Source organism: Callithrix jacchus, chromosome 14 (assembly GCF_049354715.1).
Source record: "Callithrix jacchus isolate 240 chromosome 14, calJac240_pri, whole genome shotgun sequence".
NCBI lineage: Eukaryota > Metazoa > Chordata > Mammalia > Primates > Cebidae > Callithrix > Callithrix jacchus.
Genome location: NC_133515.1, coordinates 20,497,365 through 20,516,689, shown reverse-complemented (window position 1 = coordinate 20,516,689; position 19,325 = coordinate 20,497,365). Strand labels below are relative to the sequence as shown.

The 19,325-nt window shown below is 41.8% G+C and overlaps 1 protein-coding gene across 9 annotated transcripts in view; it reads left to right on the top strand.

Annotated features, from left to right (window-relative positions):
* LIMS1 (LIM zinc finger domain containing 1) overlaps positions 1-19,325 on the top strand; it is a 149,751-nt gene that overhangs the window by 43,614 nt on the left and 86,812 nt on the right. For 2 of the 9 annotated variants that reach the window (XM_078348918.1, XM_008980243.5), the window contains exon 1: positions 18,430-18,511. The exons of 5 other annotated variants lie outside the window; for them this stretch is intronic. The gene's annotated coding sequence lies outside the window, so the exon portion shown is untranslated. Of the gene's footprint in view, positions 1-18,429; positions 18,705-19,325 lie in introns of those variants that run through there. 2 more of the 9 variants (XM_078348916.1, XM_078348914.1) reach the window with 1 other exon arrangement.

The following is a 19,325-nucleotide window of genomic DNA, read 5'->3' as shown; positions in this document are numbered from 1 at the left end:
TCAGTACTAGTTATGGGTCACCTCAGCAAATTTTGTTTTGTTTTGTTGAGACAGGGTCTCGCTGTATTTCCCAGGCTGGTCTTGATCCTAGGCTCAAGCGATTGATCCTCCTGCCTTAGCCTTTTGAGTAGCTGGAATTATAGGCATGCCCCTCATCCGGCTAAAAAGTATTTTTAAAGTGACCTTTACAGTGAGCCTTATGCCTTATTCTACAGTGACTAAGAAGCTAAGGGACAAAGTTCCCAGTCTCAGAGGTTATAATCTAGTAGGGAAGAGTAAGTAAGTCCCAAATTTATTTTGATATGTGACAGCATATTGTAAATATTCTTAAAAAAGGTACAGAATGATCAGGACTTAAGGATGGGGAAAACTCCCTGAGGTAGGAGGGAAGTGCCAACAGGGGTTTCTGGCTGTCCCAAACGAATGCTCGTGGTTGCCACAGCTTCATATTTCCTTACACCATTGTTTGATCTTAACTAGTATGTCCAAATTCCTTGAACATGGGTTTTAAACTTCCGGAAAACAGTATGAACTCTCAGAACTGTGAGTGCACTCAACATGTTTTATGATTGATCTTTTCTTATCTCTTCCCTGAACTATAAGCTCATCTGAAAGCAGTTAAACTGGATCTTACTGCTGTTGCCTGAGAAGCTAGCATAGTCCCTGACACACTGCTAAGACAGTGTTCTTTCAAGTTATTCCTGAGAATCCCCTTTCCCTCTCCCACTTTATGAACCATAACTAATACAGACTCACTTCAGTGATAAACCCGGTAAGGCCTTTCTTGCTGCTTCTGCATTTTGCAGCAATTTGCAAATGCTGCCTCTACTGTGTCACAGAATATTGCAATGTGTTTTGTGTGTACATTGCAGTCTAGGAAGTTACTCCAGGCTCTGCCTTATTTATCCTTATGTGCCCCATACCTACAGCAGTTAGTGATATGGTGGTCATTGGGTAAATATTCACTGACATGAAAATGGAAGTTTTCAATGTATACGTCTATGTTTTCTGCTTACATCTGTTTTAGTGGTACAAAGTGTATAAGGATAGGTTAACACTTACATTTGCTCAAAAGTTAATTTTTACAATAACTACATTTTTTTACATTCTTAAAATGTATTTGTATTCTTAATAAACACCAATTTCTCTATATTATAGTACTTAATTTTTTTAAGTAAGAGAGAAAAGGTGTTTTAGATATTCTTACAAAGCTGTTTAGCATTTCTGGAACTTATATTTTGGCTCAGCAGTTAAAAAATGAAAATCTATTTTTTCTGAGAAATAAAATCTTCCCCATCTGTACTCTCCTCTTACCATGTTACTGTTAAATGCTATTCTGAGATTGTAGTGAGGTTTACAGTAAAATTGTCAGTCACCATTTCTAATCATGACTCATTTTATCATCAATTAAATTATTTTTAAGAGCTTATCCTTTGTGTATATGTAAAGATATATTTCATATCTTTTTAATCTGTACATCCATTCATATTTTGGTATACTCTCTTTAAATGCAAGTACTTATTTTGAAATAGTTTTAAATGTTATAAGGTCTCCACCATATGCAATAAGGAATATCTATGCATTTCTCCACCCCTCTTCTCTCAGATTCCTATAACCGGAAAGTTAATGGCTTAGCTGAACTCTTAAAAGCATTTCAGATATCATGAGCATAAGCAGTATTTGTCTTAGTTCATGAAATGTAAATAATTTTTAAATCTAGTTTGCAAAGAAAAATGATGATGTAGGGATATCCTTTTTTTGTTCCCCAAGATTAAATTGAGTCTTAAATTTCAAGTTAGCGTCCAAGATTTATTATTCTATATCACTTTTTGGTATGCATTCATGGGATTTTGTAGGCAATTTCATGCCAAAGTGTTGTGTTTTCCAAAATTCAATTTTTTTGAACTGATTTAAGTAAGATTTACTTTGAGGTGATTCCGAATTTCATAACAAAAACAACTTATGTTTGAATTTTCACCTTTGTGATTTTAAAAAATCTATTCTGTAGCCCTGAGATTTGGACAATATAATAATTATGTTATTTTACAGATGTTAAAGCTGAATATAAAGATTTTGTTGTTGTTTTTGAGACAGAGTTTGTGCCGTTGCACTCCACCCAGGCTGGAGTGCAATGGCACAATCTTGGCTCACTATATAACCTCTGTCCCCCAGCTTCAAGCAATTCTCCTGCCTCAGACTCCCAAGTAACCGGGATTATAGGTGCCCTCCACCATGCCCAGCTAATTTTTTTGTATTTTCAGTTGAGACAGGGTTTCACCAGTTTGGCTAGGCTGGTCTTGAACTCCTGACCTCAGGTGATCCACCTGCTTTGGCCTCCCAAAGTGCTGACATTACAGATGTAAGCCACTATACCCCGCTGAATATAAAGAATTTTTAACAAACCAAGATGTCACAGCTCTTATAGTAAGTGGCATGATAAGACTGTAATTTTACTTGTAGTCAGTCTGCCTTCTACCACTGTATAATGTTTCCATGCATATGAACTTTTTACTAGTCTATAGCTGTGGTTTTCAGCAATGTTAAATGTGTTTTTAAATATTTTATTCATGTGTAGAATATGAGTGCACAAATCTTAAGTGCACAGCTTAAGAATTTTCACAAAGCAAAAACATGGTCAAACATTTGGAGTATGGGGGAGGATCCAATATGGCTGAATAGGAACAGCTCCAGACTGCAGTTCCCAGCAAGAACAATGCAGAGGGTGAGTGCCCACCACATTTCCAAACAAATTTTCACTTCCCACAGACCAGGACGTTCCCAGGCCAAAAAGCACCACAAGTTTTCAACATAGTGGTTTCAGCCAGTGCCCAGTTGGCATACAGAAACTCACACAAATCTGGGTGGCCATTTCAACTGGCGCCTGAACGCCTGGGTGACAGAGCCACCCATTCAACTGGAAAGGGAGGGGGCAGAGACAGAGAGCCAGGTGATCTGGCTCGGCAGGTACCACCCCCATAAAACAAGCAATCTGAAATGCTCTGGATTGAGAGTTTTGCAATAAGTGCAGCTGGACCCAGGACGGTCCAGCTCAGTAGGGGGAAGGGTGATCACCAGTACTGAGGCAGTCCGCCACTATCAAGGCAGTTCACACAGCAGCTGGGCAGAGCCTGCAGCAGCTCAGCAACACCTCTGCTGACAGACTGTGACTAGACTACTCCATGCGGGGCAGGGCATCTATGAAAAAAGGTGGCAGCACGACAGGAACTTAATAAAGCCTACCTTCCTAGAAAAGAGCACCTGAGAAAAGAGGCAGTTATAACTTCCATTGCAGCAGACTTAAAAGTATCTGCCCAGCAGCTCTGCATGGAATAATGGAGCTCCTAGCACAGCAATTGAGCTCCTATAAGGGACAGACGGTTTCCTCAAGCAGCTCCTCGACCCCTGTATACCCAAAGAGACACCTCGTAAAGGATAGCTCAGGCCTACATCAGGCAGGTACCCTTCTGGGACGAAGATAACAGAAGAAGAAACTGGCAGCAACCCTTGCTGTTCTGCAGCTCCCATGGGTGATTCCCCAGGCAAGCTGGATCTGGAGTGGACCTTCAGCAGTTCTGCAGCAGAGGTCCTGACTGTTAGAAGGGAAACTAAGAAACAGAAAGAAATAACTTCATCATCAACAAAAGGACGTCTAATCAGAGACCCCATCCAAAAGTCACCAACTACAATGACCACAGGTAGATAAAGCCACTAAGATGGGAAGAAATGAGCGCAAAAAAGGATGAAAACACCAAAAACCAGAATGCCTCTCCTCCTCCAAAGAATCACAACTCTCCACCAGCTAGGTATCAAAGATGGATAGAGAATGAATCTGATGAACTGACAGAAACAGGCTTCAGAAGGTGGGTAATAACAGACTTCTCAGAGCTAAAAGAACATGTGCCAACCCAATGCAAAGAAACTAAGAACCTAGAACAAAGGTTAGATGAGAAGCTAACTAGAATAAACAGCTTAGAGAAGAATATAAACGACTTGTTGTAGCTGAAAAACATAGCACGAGAACTTCGTGACGCATACACAAGTTTCAAGAGCCAAACTGACCAAGCAGAAGAAAGGATATCAGAGATTGAAGATAACTCAATGAAATAAAATGAGAAGGCAAGAATAGAGAAAAAAGAGTGAAAAGAAATAAAGCCTCCAAGAAATACAGGATTATGTGAAAAGACCTAATCTATGTTTGATAGGTGTACCTGATTGTGACAGAGAGAATGAATCCAGGATGGAAAACACACCTCAGTATATTATCCAGGAGAACTACTCCAACCTAGCAAGCCAGGGCATCATTCAAGTTCAGGAAATACAGAGAACACCAAAAAGATATTCCTCAAGAAGAGCAACGCCAAGTCACATAATCATCAGATTGACCAGGGTTGAAATGAAGGAAAAAATGCTAAGGGCAGCCAGAGAGAAAGGTCGGGTTACCCACAAATGGAAGCCCATCAGACTCACAGCGGATCTCTCAGCAGAAACCCTATAAGCCAGAAGAGAATAGGGGCCAATATTCAAGATCCTTAAAGAAAAGAACTTTCAACCTAGAATTTCTTATCCAACCAAACTAAGCTTCATAAGCGAAGGAGAAGGAAAATCCGTTACGGACAAGCAATTGCTGAGAGATTTCATCACCACCAGACCTGCCTTACAAGGGCTCCTGAAAGAAGCAGTAAACAAGGAAAAGAACAACCAGTACCAGCCACTCCAAAAACATACCAGCTGGTAAAGACCATTGACACAATGAAAACAGTGCGTCAACTAATGGGCAAAACAACCAGCTAGCATCAAAATGGCAGGATCAAACTCACAGATAACAATATTAACCCTAAATGTAAATGGGCTAAATGCCCCAATCAAAAGACACAGACTGGAAAATTGGATAAAAAGTCAAGACCCATCGGTATGCTGTATCCAGGAGACCCGTCTTATGGGCAGAGACACACACATAGGCTCAAAATAAAGGGATGGAGGAAGATTTATCAAGCAAATGGAGAGAGAAAAAAAGCAGGAGTTGCAGCTCTAGTGTCTGATAAAATGGACTTTAAACCAACAAAGATCAAAAGACACAAAGAATGGCATTACATAATGGTAAAAGGATCAAGGCAACAAGAAGAGCTAATGATCCTAAATGTATATGCACCCAATACAGGAGCACCCAGGTACATAAAGCAAGTTTTTAACAACCTGCAAAGAGACTTAGACTCCCACACAATAATAGTGGGTGACTTTATACTCCGCTGTCAGTATTAGACAGATCAATGAGACAGAAAATTAACAAGGATATCCAGGACTTGAACTCAGATCTGGACCAAGGAAACCTAATAGACATCTACAGAACTCTCCACCCCCAAATACACAGAATATACATTCTTCTCAGCACCTCATTAAACTTACTCCAAAATTGACCACATAATTGGAAGTAAATCACTTCTTAGCAAGTGCAGAAGAATGGGAATCATAACAAACGGTCTCTCAGACCACAGGGCAATCAAGTTAGAACTCAGAATTAAGAAACTAACTCAGAACCACACAGCTTCATGGAAACGGAACAACTGGATCTTGAATGTTGACTGGATACACAAAGAAATGAAGGCAGAAATAAAGATGTTCTTTGAAACCAATGAGAATGAAGACACAACGTACTGGAATCGCTAGAACACATTTAAAGCAGTATCTAGAGGGAAATTAATAGCAATAAATGCCCACATGAGAAGAGAGGAAAGATCTAAAATTGACACTCTATCATCAAAATTGAAAGAGCTAGAGGAGCAAGATCAGATAAACTCAAAAGCTAGCAGATGACAAGAAAAAACTAAGATCAGAGCAGAACTGAAGGAGATAGAGACACCAAAAAAGCCCTTCAAAAAATCAATATATCCGGGAGCTGGTTTTTTGAAAAGATCAACAAAATAGACCACTAGCCAGATTAATAAAAAAGAGAGAAGAATCAAATAGATGCAATAAAAAATGATAAAGGGGATATCCCCACTGATTCCACAGATATATAGACTACAATCAGAGATTACTACAAACAACTTTATGCACATAAACCAGTAAACCTGGAGGAAATAGATAAATTCCTGGATATTTGCACCCTCCCAAGCCTAAACCAGGAAGAAGTTGAAGCCTTGAATAGACAATAACAAGGGCTGAAGTTGAGGCAGCAATTAAGAGCCTACCCACCAAAAAGAAGTCCAGGTCCAGATGGGTTCACAGCCAAATTCTACCAGATGTACAAAGAGGAGCTGGTACCATTCCTTCTGAAACTATTCCAAACAATCCAAAAAGAGGGAATCCTTCCCAAATCATTCTATGAGACTGACATCATCCTGGTACCAAAACCCGGCAGAGACTCAACAAAAAAAGAAAACTTCAGGATAATATCTATGATGAACATAGATGTAAAAATCTTCAATAAAATACTGGCAAACCAATTGCAACAGCACATCAAAAAGATTATCCTTCACGATCAAGTAGGCTTCATTCCAGGGATGCAAGATTGGTTCAACATACGCAAGTCTATCAACGTAATTCACCACATAAACAGAACCAAAAACAAAAACCACATGATTATATCAATTGACGCAGAGAGGGCCTTTGACAAAATTCAACAGCCCTTTATACTAAAAACTCTCGATAAACTAGGTATCTGAGGAACACATCTCAAAACAATAAAAGCTGTTTATGACAAACCTGCAGCCAATGTCATACTGAATGGGCAAAAACTGGAAGCATTCCCTTTGAAATCTGGCAGTAGACAAGGATACCCTCTCTCACCACTCCTATTCAATATAGTATTAGAAGTTCTAGCCAGAGCAATTAGGCAAGAAAAAAAATAAAGGGTATTCAGTTAGGAAAAGAGGAAGTCAAATTGTCTCTATTTGCAGACAATATAATTGTATATTTAGAAGACCCAATCGCCTCAGCCCAAAATCTCCTGAAACTGATAAGCAACTTCAGCAAATTCTCAGGATACAAAATCAATGTGCAAAAATCACAAGCATTTCTATACACCAGTAACAGACTAAGCCAAATCCTAAGCAAACTCCCATTCACAGTTGCTGCAAAGAGAATAAAATACCTAGGAATACAACTTACAAAGGATGTAAAAGACCTCTTCAAGGAGAACTACAAACCACTGCTCACAGAAAGAAGAGAGGACACAAACAGATGGAGAAACATTCCATGCTCATGGTTGGGAAGAATCAATATCGTGAAAATGGCCATACTGCCCAAAGTAATTTATAGATTCAGTGCTATCCCCATCAAGCTACCAATGACGTTCTTCACAGAACTGGAAAAAAACACCATGAACTTTATATATAATCAAAAGAGAGCCCGCATAGCCAAGACAATCCTAAGCAAAAAGAACAAAGCCGGAGGCATCACACTACCTGACTTCAAACTATACTACAAGGCTACAGTACACAAAATAGCATGTTTGTGATCTTTGACAAACCTGACAAAAACAAGCAACGGAGAAAGGATTCCCTGTTTAATAAATGGTGTTGGGAAAACTGGCTAGCAGTGTGCAGAAAGCAGAAACTAGACCCCTTCCTGACACCTTACACTAAAATTAACTACAGATGGATTAAAGACTTAAACATAAGACCTAACACTATGAAAACCTAGGCAAAACCATTCAGGACATAGGCATAGGCAAGGACTTCATGACCAAAACACCAAAAGCATTGGGAACAAAAGCGAAAATAGACAAATGGGACCTAATTAAACTCCAGAGCGTCTGTACAGCAGAAGAAACAATCATTAGACTGAACTGGCAACCAATAGAATGGGAAAAAAACATTTGGAATCTACCCATCTGACAAAGGGCTAGTATCCAGCATCTACAAAGAACTAAAACAGATTTACAAGAAAAAAACAACCCCCTCAAAAAGTGGACGAAGGATATGAACAAACACTTTTCAAAAGAAGACGTAAGGCCAACAAACATATGAAAAAATGCTCATCATCACTGATTATTAGAGAAATGCAAGTCAAAACCACATTGGGATACCACCTCACACCAGTTAGAATGGCAATCAGTAGAAAATCTGGAGACAGCAGTTGCTGGAGAGGATGTGGAGAAATAGGAACACTTTTACACTGTTGGTGGGCATGTAAACTAGTTCTACCATTATGGAATACAGTGTGGCGCTTCCTCAAGGACCTAGAAATAGAAATTCCATTTGACCCAGCAAGCCCATTACTGGGTATATATCCAAAGTATTATTAATTGTTCTATTATAAAGACACATGCACATGTATGTTCATTGCAGCACTGTTTACAATAGCAAAGTCTTGGAACCAACCCAAATGCCTATCGATGATAAACTGGGATAAGGAAAATGTGGTACATATACACCATGGAATACTATGCAGCCATAACAAATGATGAGTTCATGTCCTTTCTAGGAACATGGATGAATCTGGAAACCATCATTCCTGGCAAACTGACGCAAGAACAGAAAATCAAACACCACATGTTCTCACTTATAGGTGGGTATTGAACAATGAGAACACATGGACACAGGGAGGGCAGCATCACACACTGGGGTCTGTTGGCAGGGGACCAAGGGAGGGATGGGGGTAAGGAGGTCGCGAAGGGATAACATGGGGAGAAATGCCAGATGTAGTTGATGGGGGGATGGAGGCAGCAAACCGCATTGCCATGTGTGTACCTATGCAACGTTCCTGCATGATCCACATATGTACCCCAGAACCTAAAGTACAATTTTAAAAAAAAGATTTGTAGTATGAATTAATATTAAAATACAATGAATTTAATATTGGATGTCTAGAGTCTCTTGATTCCACATAAATACATTTAATTTTAAACTTGTGTTACACTTCCCTGAATACTCATTTGCAGTGTTTCTGATTTCCTCATTTGCTCATTTGCTTGGCAGTATTCACAGTGAGCCTGCCCTTTGCCAGGCATGACTGGCATGGGGCACAGCTGTGAACAGGAATCACCACTTGTAATAAGTTTTTATTCAAGGTCAGACTAAAGGACGCAGGCAAATTCTTGTGGAGCAAGAGGACCTTTTGGAGAACTTCCCAGAGGAAGCAACCTCTTGACCAAGTTCAAGTATCAATGGGAATCATCCCAAGAAGAGTGTAGGGAGGAAGGCAGGAAGCACCAGGCCAGGAGGGCTGTTGATGTCACAGGCAGATCTGCAGGGCTGCAGCCTGTGCAGCGAGGGCTGAAGCTGGGGGATGTCGGGTAGAAGCAGGGACAGCCAGGTTTGTTTTTACTGGGACTGTAGTTTTCTTGATTATCAACAACGGAATCGACTCAGGCAAAGAGAAGCTTAAAAAAATATGTATTGGAAAAATAGTGGGGTTGCTTCCAGAATTGAAGAATGGGCTGAACTTACAGGTCTCTGAAAAGGGCAGACAACTAGGGCTTTCCTGGCATCTCTGCAGTACTTGTGGGATTTCTTTTTTTTTGAGATGGAGTTTCACTCTTGTTACTCAGACTGGAGTGCAATGGCGCGATCTTGGCTCACCACAACCTCCGCCTCCTGGGTTCAGGCAATTCTCCTGCCTCAGCCTCCTGAGTAGCTGGGATTACAGGCATGCGCCACCTTGCCCAGCTAATTTTTGTATTTTTAGTAGAGATGGGGTTTCACCTTGTTGACCAGGATGGTCTTGATCTCTTGACCTCGTGATCCACCCGCCTCGGCCTCCCAAAGTGCTGGGTTGGGATTTCTTTATAGAGCAGTGCTCTTAGTTGACTCTCTCTAACTACAGGATGTTAGTCTCTACTCAAATTTCTAGTCTTTGAGAAACAGAATCTGATTAACTTAGTTCAAGTCCATTGTCCAGATGGACCAGGACCAGTTATTGTGGCCAGAGTATAGGAACAAGCACCATGCTTAGTCAAGGTAGGTGACTGTTAGGTGGTCAGGACAGCTAGATCTCTTAGCTGAAACAGAGAGTGGACAACATGGGTACTCATGTGGATGATATGACCACCCAGAAGGCAGTGTTATGGTAGCTCAGAGAAGAGGTGGTTTGGGAGCAGTGATTAGGAAAGAGTGGACATTCAGGGGCCAGTTAGAAGGCTGTTGCATTAATCCACATAAGAGGTGATAGTGCCAGAAGTAGGTGCAGCCGGTAGAGATATAAAGAAGTAAATAGATTCAGAGACAGTTAAGAAGCGGAGAAGAAGGGACTTTGTAGCTGGACATTTGGAAATTTGTGAGGATGATTAAGTTGCTGAGGATGACTCACATTTCTGGCTTGGATTAGAACCATTAGGTGTAAAGTGGTCCCTTGCATGGAGGAAAGAGAGTTTCAGGAGAGGAATGGGCTTTCTTTCAGTTATGAAGTACTGAATTGGAGTATCTAAGCAGACCACATTTAACATTAAGACCAATTGGGTATGAACAATGCTTCCTCATTAAATTACTTGTGGGATTTTAGCCCTGCCAGCAGGGCCGTCTCACTTCAGCATAGTGGCCTCTGCCAAGGTTGTTTCTGTCCTTTCCCGTCCCTGAGCTGCCAGAATCTTCCCACAGTATTACCTTGGGAATTTCAACGTGCTTCCTTTTGCTCACCTCCATTAGGCAGGTTTGGGTCTGAGTGGGTATGGGAATGAGAATTGTTAAAGGAAGTTAAAATGAAGACCAGGCCTGAGGAATCTCTGAGCACACAAAACCAGTTAGACCTTATATGTCGCTTAAATTGCAAACATAAGCAAAACAAGTACAGTCATTTTGATAAATGTTTGTGTTAGAAGTAACACTTAACCCCAGTCAGTCACAAGCTGCCAACTAACGTGACTAAGTGACTAGGGGCTTTCCAACGAGCTACTTAAAAAATGGCAATTCTGTAATTGCAAATCCATCAGACAATTTCTTTATTTTGTTTCTGCATTTCCCAGTAAATGTCTCTAATGTTTTGTCATTGGAACGCTAAAACTTTTTTGATCTGGTGTTCCCCAATTCATGAATTGCTTCTTACTCAAATAAACTCTTTAAAATTATATTGTGCCTCATATTTTTCTTTCACAGTAGCTTTCCCAAACTCAGAAAGGCCCCAGAGCTTAGGGGATTTTAGGACTAAGTGCTGCTATTTAAGGCGCTTTCTTAGATGTTATTATGGTTAGAAGAGGCTTTCTATAGGCCCGGCGTGGAGGCTCATACTTGTAATCCCAGCACTTTGGGAGGCTGAGGCAGGGCATATGACCTGAGGTCAGCAGTTCGAGAACAGCCTGACCAACATGGTGAAACCCCGTCTCTACTAAAAATACAAAATTAGCCAGGTTTAGTGGCACATGCCTGTAATCCTAGCTACTCGGGAGGCCAAGGCGGGAGAATCACTTCAACCTGGGAAGTGGAGGTTGCAGTGAGCTGAGATTGTGCCATTGCACTACAGCCTGGGCAACAAGAGTGAAACTCCATTTAAAAAAAAAAAAAAAGTCTTGCTATATGATAACACTGTTTTCTTGACATGGAATTTGAAAATATTTTCAAATTGGGGACTTCTTGATTAAAATGTAAAGTTTATAAATGAATTTAGTTACAGTGCTTTAATTTTGTTAGTATTCAATGTTGTATAATATTAATGAGTTAAGTTAAACCCTGACAAGTGGTTCCCTTAGGTACTTTAGTGAGTACTTTTGGCATTAATGCTTAATGGCCTCAGAAATCCTCTGGGTCTGTCGTCCTCAGTGGGATCTGGAACTATTCCCTAAGGAGTAAGTGGGAACTTGTGGGACATTTTTAGTTTATGCGAGTGGTTTGGGAGAAAGGGTACCATAGGCACTAAATGGGTTAAGGCCAAAGATGCTGAATGTCATGAAGTATGCATCCACATTAGTTTGTTGTGGTTAAAAATGTAAGAAATAAAACACCTTTATATAATTATAAACATAGAACCTAACTGTGTTTAGGTTGATATCATCAGGTTTAGTTGATATCTATTTCAGATATTGTTGGTTGGGCACAGTGGCTCACAGCTGTAATCCCAGCACATTGGGAGGCCAGTGTGGGTGGATCACTTGAGCCCAGGAGTTTAAGACCAGCCTGGCCAACATGAGAAAACCCCATTTCTACTAAAAATATAAAAATTGGCCAGGTGTGGCAGCATGCGCCTGCAGTCCCATCTATTTGGGAGGCTAAGGTGGGAGCATTGCTTGACTTCAGGAGCAGAGGTTGTAATGAGCCAAGATCACACCACTGCCTGGGCACTCCAGCATGGGGGACAGAACAAGACCTTGTCTCAACAACAACAAAAAAAGATGCCATTGTGAAGTACTTTTTAACAGTTTCAATAAGCAGTAAGTTCTCTGGGAATGCCATGAAATTGTAAATTGAGTGAAGAATGAAATTTGCTTGGGACTTTATGCTTTACTTTCATAGGTTGTATTAACTTTACCACCTATCAATATTTTGCCCTTAATTGTTCTTTTTTTTTTTTTTTGAGACAGAGTTTTATTGCCCAGGCTAAAGTGCAATGGCATTATCTCAGCTTACCGTGACCCCCAACTCCAGGGTTCTAACAATTCCCCTGACTCAGCATCCTGAGTAGCTGGGATTACAGGCATGTGCCACCAAGCCCAGCTAATTTTTGTATTATTAGTATAGATGGGTTTTCTCCATGTTGATCAGGCTGGTCTCGAACTCCCAACCTTATGTAATCCACCCGCCTCTGCCTCCCAAAGTGCTGGGATTACAGGTGTGAGCTACCGTACCAATTGTTGGGAGAATACCAATTTATATTCTGTTTAGAAGTTCAAATCCTTTAAGACAATCGTTAGCATATATTACAAGGGGTTTTGTGTTTTTTTGTTTTGTTTTTTTGAGAGGGAGTTTCACTCTTGTTGCCCAGGCTGGAGTGCAGTGGCAAGATCATGGCTCACTGTAACCTCTGCCTCCTGCATTCAAGTGATTCTCCTGCCTTAGCCTCCTGAGTAGCTGAGAATATTACAGGGGTGCACTACCACACCTGGCTGATTTTTGTATTTTTTTTAAGTAGAGATAGGGTCTCACCACGTTGGCCTGGCTGGTCTCAAACTCCTGACCTCAGATGATCCACCCACCTCAGCCTCCCAAAGTGCTGGGACCACAGGCATGAGCCACCATGCCTGGTTTAACGGGTTTTGTTTTTAAATGAGAGATGGTTAGTAAACTAATTGTTTTCCCAAGTGACAAAGGGTATCTACATAGAGATGAATATGATGAACCTTTTGGGTTATAAATGTCTTTCATAACACGGACCTATGAAGATTATATAACGGTGAAGACACTGAGTAGTACTTGATAGATTTGTTAAATCAAGTCTGGTGAAATTATCACAGATTTTTTTTAAAGTCCCAGGAAGAAAATATAAGTGAGTATATTGGGCATTGAACAAATTTTTAGAAAGATCTATGTCCATTCAGAATATTCTGTCCTCTTACTTTGTTGTTGCTGTTTCTTTTTTTGTTTTTGTCTTTTTTGGTTTTTTGAGACAGAGTCTCACTCTGTCACTCAGGCTGGAGTGCTGTGGTGTGATCTTGGCTCACTGCAACCTCTGCCTCCCAGGTTCAAATGATTCTCCTGCCTCAGCCTTCTGGGTTACCGGGATCACAGGTGTGTGCCAACACTCCCGGCTAATTTTTTTAAGTAGAGATGGGGTTTTACTGTGGTCTTGAACTCCTGACCTGAAGTGATCTGCCCACGTCGGCCTCCCAAAGTACTAGGATTACAGGCGTGAGCCACCCAGCTGTTGTTTCTGTTTCTATATGAGACTAATAAAGGGCAAAAAGAAGCATGGCAAGGGATGGATGAAAAAGGCTGGTTCTTCTCTTAAGGTTCCCAGACCATAGCTGGAGATAACACAGGATCATAGCTCCATCTGCTGGAGAGAAGCAAACCCACTCTTGCCCAGTCTATAAATCAAAGTGATCACTCCACAATCATAGTGAGCCAACCCATGTTTGCTAAGCATTTGCTATGCACTGGTTAACACCTTGTCAGGCATAGGGTAGCAGAGGAAAAACGTAAGCCTGTTCCTTGTTCCCACCGTGCTTAACTCTGAGAGGCCTTCTGCTATCAAGAAGAAGACTTATTTTAGCTGGTATTCTTTTGCATTCTAGGTTCCCCTCCTAGACTTTTCCTTGGGTGATTTTTAAAGCCATGTAACCTCATTCTGAGCTTCCTGTTCCTCATCAGAGGTAAGGAATAACAGTGCCCCTCCTATGGGACTCAGGTTAGCTGAACTTTATTAAATGTCTAGTGTGCCTGCTACGTAGAGGCCCCAGGGGCATAAAGATGAGTAGGAATCTAGACCCTGCCCTCCACGAGGTTAAAAAAAAGGATTTCATAAAATGGTCCTCACAGAATAAATGAGAAGGCATAACAGGATCCCTGAGGAGGAGAGCGGGATTCAGGCAGGAGAGTGGACTGGGAAGGTATGGGCAGGTTTTCTGAATTGTTTGAAGATGTGAGCATTAGCGAAGGGAAGCCCTTCCCAGCCAAGGTCAGCGTGAGCAAAGCATGGAGATGGGGGCCTGTGTGGTATGTGTATGTCCCTCTTAGGCTATGTAAAGTGAGTGGCAGGAAGTGTCCAGAGATGAGGGTTTGGGGACATAGATGGGGCCAGCTAGGGCCTGGCGCAGTAGCTCATGCTTGTAATCGCCAGCTCTATGGTAGGCCAAGGCAGGCGGATCATTTGAGGTCAGGAGTTTGAGACCAGCCTGGCAACATGGGGAAACCCCGTCTCTACTAAAAATACAAAAATTAGCCAAGTGTAGTGGTGCATGCCTGTTGTCCCAGCTACTTGGGGAGGTTGAGGCAGGAGAGTCACTTGAGCTCAAGAAACAGAGGCTGCAGTGAGCCGAAATTGTTCCACTGCTCTCCACCCTGGGCAACAGAGCATAACTCTGTCTCAGAAAAAAGATGGACCAGGTGATGTAGGATTTTGTATGTTACCTTAAGGGGTGTTGACTGTGTCCTGAGTGCAGTAGAGAGTTTAAGCAGGGTAATGATAACAGGTCCTTAGAGAGACCACTTGCTGGCTGTGTCTGTTGTATTTGATTGAAAGGGACCAGGCTGGAGACAGGGACTCCACTTAGGAGGCTATGGCAGCAGACCAAGTGAGTAACAATGAAAGCTGGACTGTAGCAGGTGAAAATGGGAATGAGGTGGGGCAGAGGGACAAGTTTGAGAGCTACCCAGGATCAAAGTTAGCAGCAGTGGGTGACTGAAGATAAGAAGCCAGAGATGACTAGGAGATTCCTAGCTTGTGTGCCTGGTTGGATAATGTTGCCATACCTGAGAACAGATACATTAAGAAGCAGAATTGGATTTAGGCATGATGGAGAGGGGAGTTTATTTTAGGCCACGTGAGTTTGAGTTGACTGTGAAGATGTCTGTATGGAGACATCAGCAGACAATTCAATGTATGATTGTGAAGTTCAAGAAGGTCCAGCCAGTGCTACTAAAAGGGAGGGAGTAGTTGAGCCATGGAGAATGTTGAAGTCATCAGGGACAATGTGCTCAATGAGAGGAGCAGAGAGCCAAGGTCAGGCTGGAGAGTAGCCATACCACCAGGCAGGCAGAGGCAGAGGCTCCTGCAAAGGAGACAGTGATGGGATGACGAGAGGGATAAAGGTATGATGGTCTGGAAGCCAAGGGAACAGAAAATTCTGGGGGTAAGCATCGTTGAAAAATGTCAAATGTAAGATAACGACTGAAAAATGTCTTCTGGGTTTGGCTTTTAAGAGCTGACTGTGACTGTGAGAGATGTTTCCCGGCTGAGCATGGTGGCTCATGCCTGTAATCTCAGCACGGTGGGAGGCTGAGGCGGGCGGATCATGAGGCCAAGAGATAGAGACCATCCTGGCCAACATGGTTAAAACCCATCTCTACTAAAAATACAAAAATTATCTGGGCGTGATGGCGTGTGCCTGTAGTCCTAGCTCCTCAGGAAGCTGAGGCAAGAGAATCACTTGAACCCGGGAGGCAGAGGTTGTAGTGAGCCAAGATTGCGCCACTGAACTCCAGCCTGGCGACAGAGTGAGACTCTGTTTCAAAAAATAAAAAACAGGTTGGGTGCAGTGGCTCACGCCTATAATCCCAGCACTTTGGGAGTGCTGGTGGATCACGAGGTCAGAAGTTCAAGACCAGGCTGGCCAAGATGATGATACCTCGTCTCTTTTAAAAATACAAAAATTAGCCAGACATGGTGGCAGGTGCCTGTAATTTCAGCTACTCGGGAGGCTGAGGCAGGAGAATTGCTTGAACCTGGGCAGCAGAGGTTGCAGTGAGCCAAGATTGCACGACTGCACTCCAGCCTGGGTGATAGAGTGAGACTGTCTCAAAAGCAAAAAACAACGAGAGATGTTTCCAGATTGTACTAAGTTGATGAGTAAATAAGCGTTGAGATGACTTTTAGAAAATGGTATCTGAAAAGTGGGGAGAGAGGTATGATGGTAGCTGGAGAGTGACTCAAGATAGACTCATTTTAATGTAGCAGAAACGAGCCTGTTTACAAACTCTTCGTGGGAAAGGGCCCACAAAGAAGGAAAGTGGCTGTCTGGATGTGAGTTTATGGACTGACATTGAACAGACTTTGATGGGACTGAAGGCCCAAAGAGTAAGCATATGGGTGAAGGTAGTTGAAAGAGAACCTTCCAGATGATCTGTTTTCTTCATGAAGAAGTAATATCTACTGAGAGAAGAAATTGATGAGGTCGATTACAGGAAGACTCTCAAGAATGGTAAGATAGTCCTTAGTGGGAGTGGTGCATGGCTTCAAGAGGAGGGTTGATGGGACCCATCCATGTGTAAAGAAGTTAACGACAATGCCAGTCTGCCCAAGATGTTCTGCTGGGGCACAGAAAAGCATCCAGTTTCCTTCCTTTGATTTTAACTGCAGCATCACGAGCTGCCTTCCTAGAGGGAATTTTATATTTTGGAGCTGTAGCTCAGAAGACTTACATTCTCTTTCCCCCCCTCCCCAAGAGAGATCACGGCTGCTTCCCAGGGTTTATCTCCATGACAGGACTGTCCCCGCTGGGAATGCGGGAGGGAACTGCTTCCCACTCGCAAGCAGCCTTTCACTTCCGGCTTCCGACTGCCTTCCTCTCCCACCTCCCAAAATAAAGTCAATAAATCAGAGCCAGAAAAACATTCTGGCTGGAATTTTATTGCATTTAAAATTGTGTGTGGGCTCCCAAACCAGCTCTGATGGTTGGATTTCAGAGTACATGAAGGTGAAGCCTGTGAGGTTCCTCCAGGAGTGCTGGGCAGAACCCTGAGTTTTAGAACTCCCTCTGCCTTTAGCTTGTCTTAGATGTGCTCTTTCACTCTTTCAAGCACTAAACCCTTCACTGTAAATAGTCACCCACCAAGGTGCCCTCGAGTTATAGCTTGTTACTAGCCCTAAAAGTGGCTAGTACCCAGTCGCAATGTTGGATAACAAGCAAGGGTGATGAGTTGTTTTCTTGGGTTTTTTGAGGTTTTGTTGTTGTGTTGTATTTGTTTTTTTAGAGACAGGATCTCCCTATGTTGCCTAGTCAGGTCTTGAACTCCTGGCCTCAAGATCCTACCACTTCAACCTCCCAAACCACTGAGATTGCAGGCAATTATAAGCCACTCTGCCTGGCCATTTTCTTGTTTTTAAAGATTAACCTCAGGCCCTAATATCTAGAAATGCTATTATCATCCTAAAAATGATTGATCTAAAACAAAGAAATTGGCTAAAGGAGCTTTCTTACTGTATTTTCAGTGAATCCAGGCAAGGAAGACTTCATTCATGAAACAGGAAGGCTGAATTAATTGCTCTCAAGTTTTTTTTTAGCTTCAACTAAAGATCCCCTTATTCTTCAGTGGAAACTTGGCACTGAGGAGTCCCAGGAGGTGACTCAGTTGGCTATGTGTGGCCTCGGTGCTTCTTCTCTGCATTGTGTTTGTCAGGGGTATCTAGGACAGAAAGAATAGTTTCCGCTGCTCTGGCAGCCGGAACCTGGCGTGCCCATCTCTAAGCTGGCCTGCCCCTTGCCACCGGAAGATGTAATATAAAGTAGCTGCTTGACCCCAAAGTAGCATTCAGAGGACATGTAAAGAAGCTCCATTAATTCAAACATGTAGATATTGTAGAGATCCAGAGGGCCAGAGTCTGTCATTTGTTTAAAGTTACCTCTTTCTATGCTGATCATTATTCCTTTTTCTAAATATTTGTCTGCATGTTATATGTGCTTTGAATAAGTTTTTGGGTGAATTTCTTAACTTCGTAAAGTATATAAAGTAACTTAACAGGATATGAGTTATGACATTTAGGGGTGTTGTCCTGTTGCTTCAGAACAGTGGGGTTATCGTGTAACACACCATGTCACATGATTTGACTAAACACAGGGAAAAAAACCTCAATTTGGTTTCATTGGCTCAAATATAGTTCAAGACAATGGAGACAAAGCTAAGATGAGGAAGTTCTTCACAGTTTAGGAAATAGGAGCTTTCAAAGATAACTCAGAGTGATGTGAAACTGGCCTCCCAAGCCCTGATAAGTAAGTTAAATAAGAGTAGGGGCCAGCAGTAGGGTTCTTTACTCTTAAATTAAGCGAAGGGGATCTGGAGGTGCCTCAGGTAGAGTGTTAGGTTTGCAGACCTGGGCCTGTGTGTGTAAGGTGGAGGAGTGGAAGTTTGACAGAAGTTTAAGAGAAGAAATGGATGTGATTGCCTAAATCAGCCAAACACAGGGTATTGTATTTCTGGAGTTGTTTTCCTTATGAGCTGTCTTTCTCAGTTACTTAAACAGCAAATCTAAAGGATATTTGTTGAAACTCTCTATGCAGAAGGGGTGTTGGGTGAGTTGTAATAACCTTTAGCCATGCTGCTTAAAATTTTCTCCCTGTTGCAGAGGTTATGATTATGGTTCTTAACTCTTGTAGATGTGTCTTTAATTACTGAAATACATGAAAACTTTTTTGTTTTATTGGTTTCAAAGTAGGGTGGATGTGGAAGAGAAACTATGCCTTACGTTTGCAAGAAAAATTTAAAAACAACAATTGATCATCAGTATTAGTGTCATATAGTTTACGTCCAGTTTATGTCCTGCAGAGCCTTCTACTATAAAAGACCTTAGTAATGCTTTTGACATTTTATTACATTAAATTTTTTAAACATTATTTCTGCTGCCTAGGGTCTTTGCCTGGGGAAATGTAACAGTATGTTCAGTGAACTTTTGTCCTGCCATGGTAAGAAGAAAGTAGCTATAAATAAGGAGTTACTCTTATTCATTAAGGTGAACTCTGTTAAAAAAAAAACAAACTGCTGGTCATTCTTTTTTTAAGTTTTATTTTTAATTGACACATTTATTTA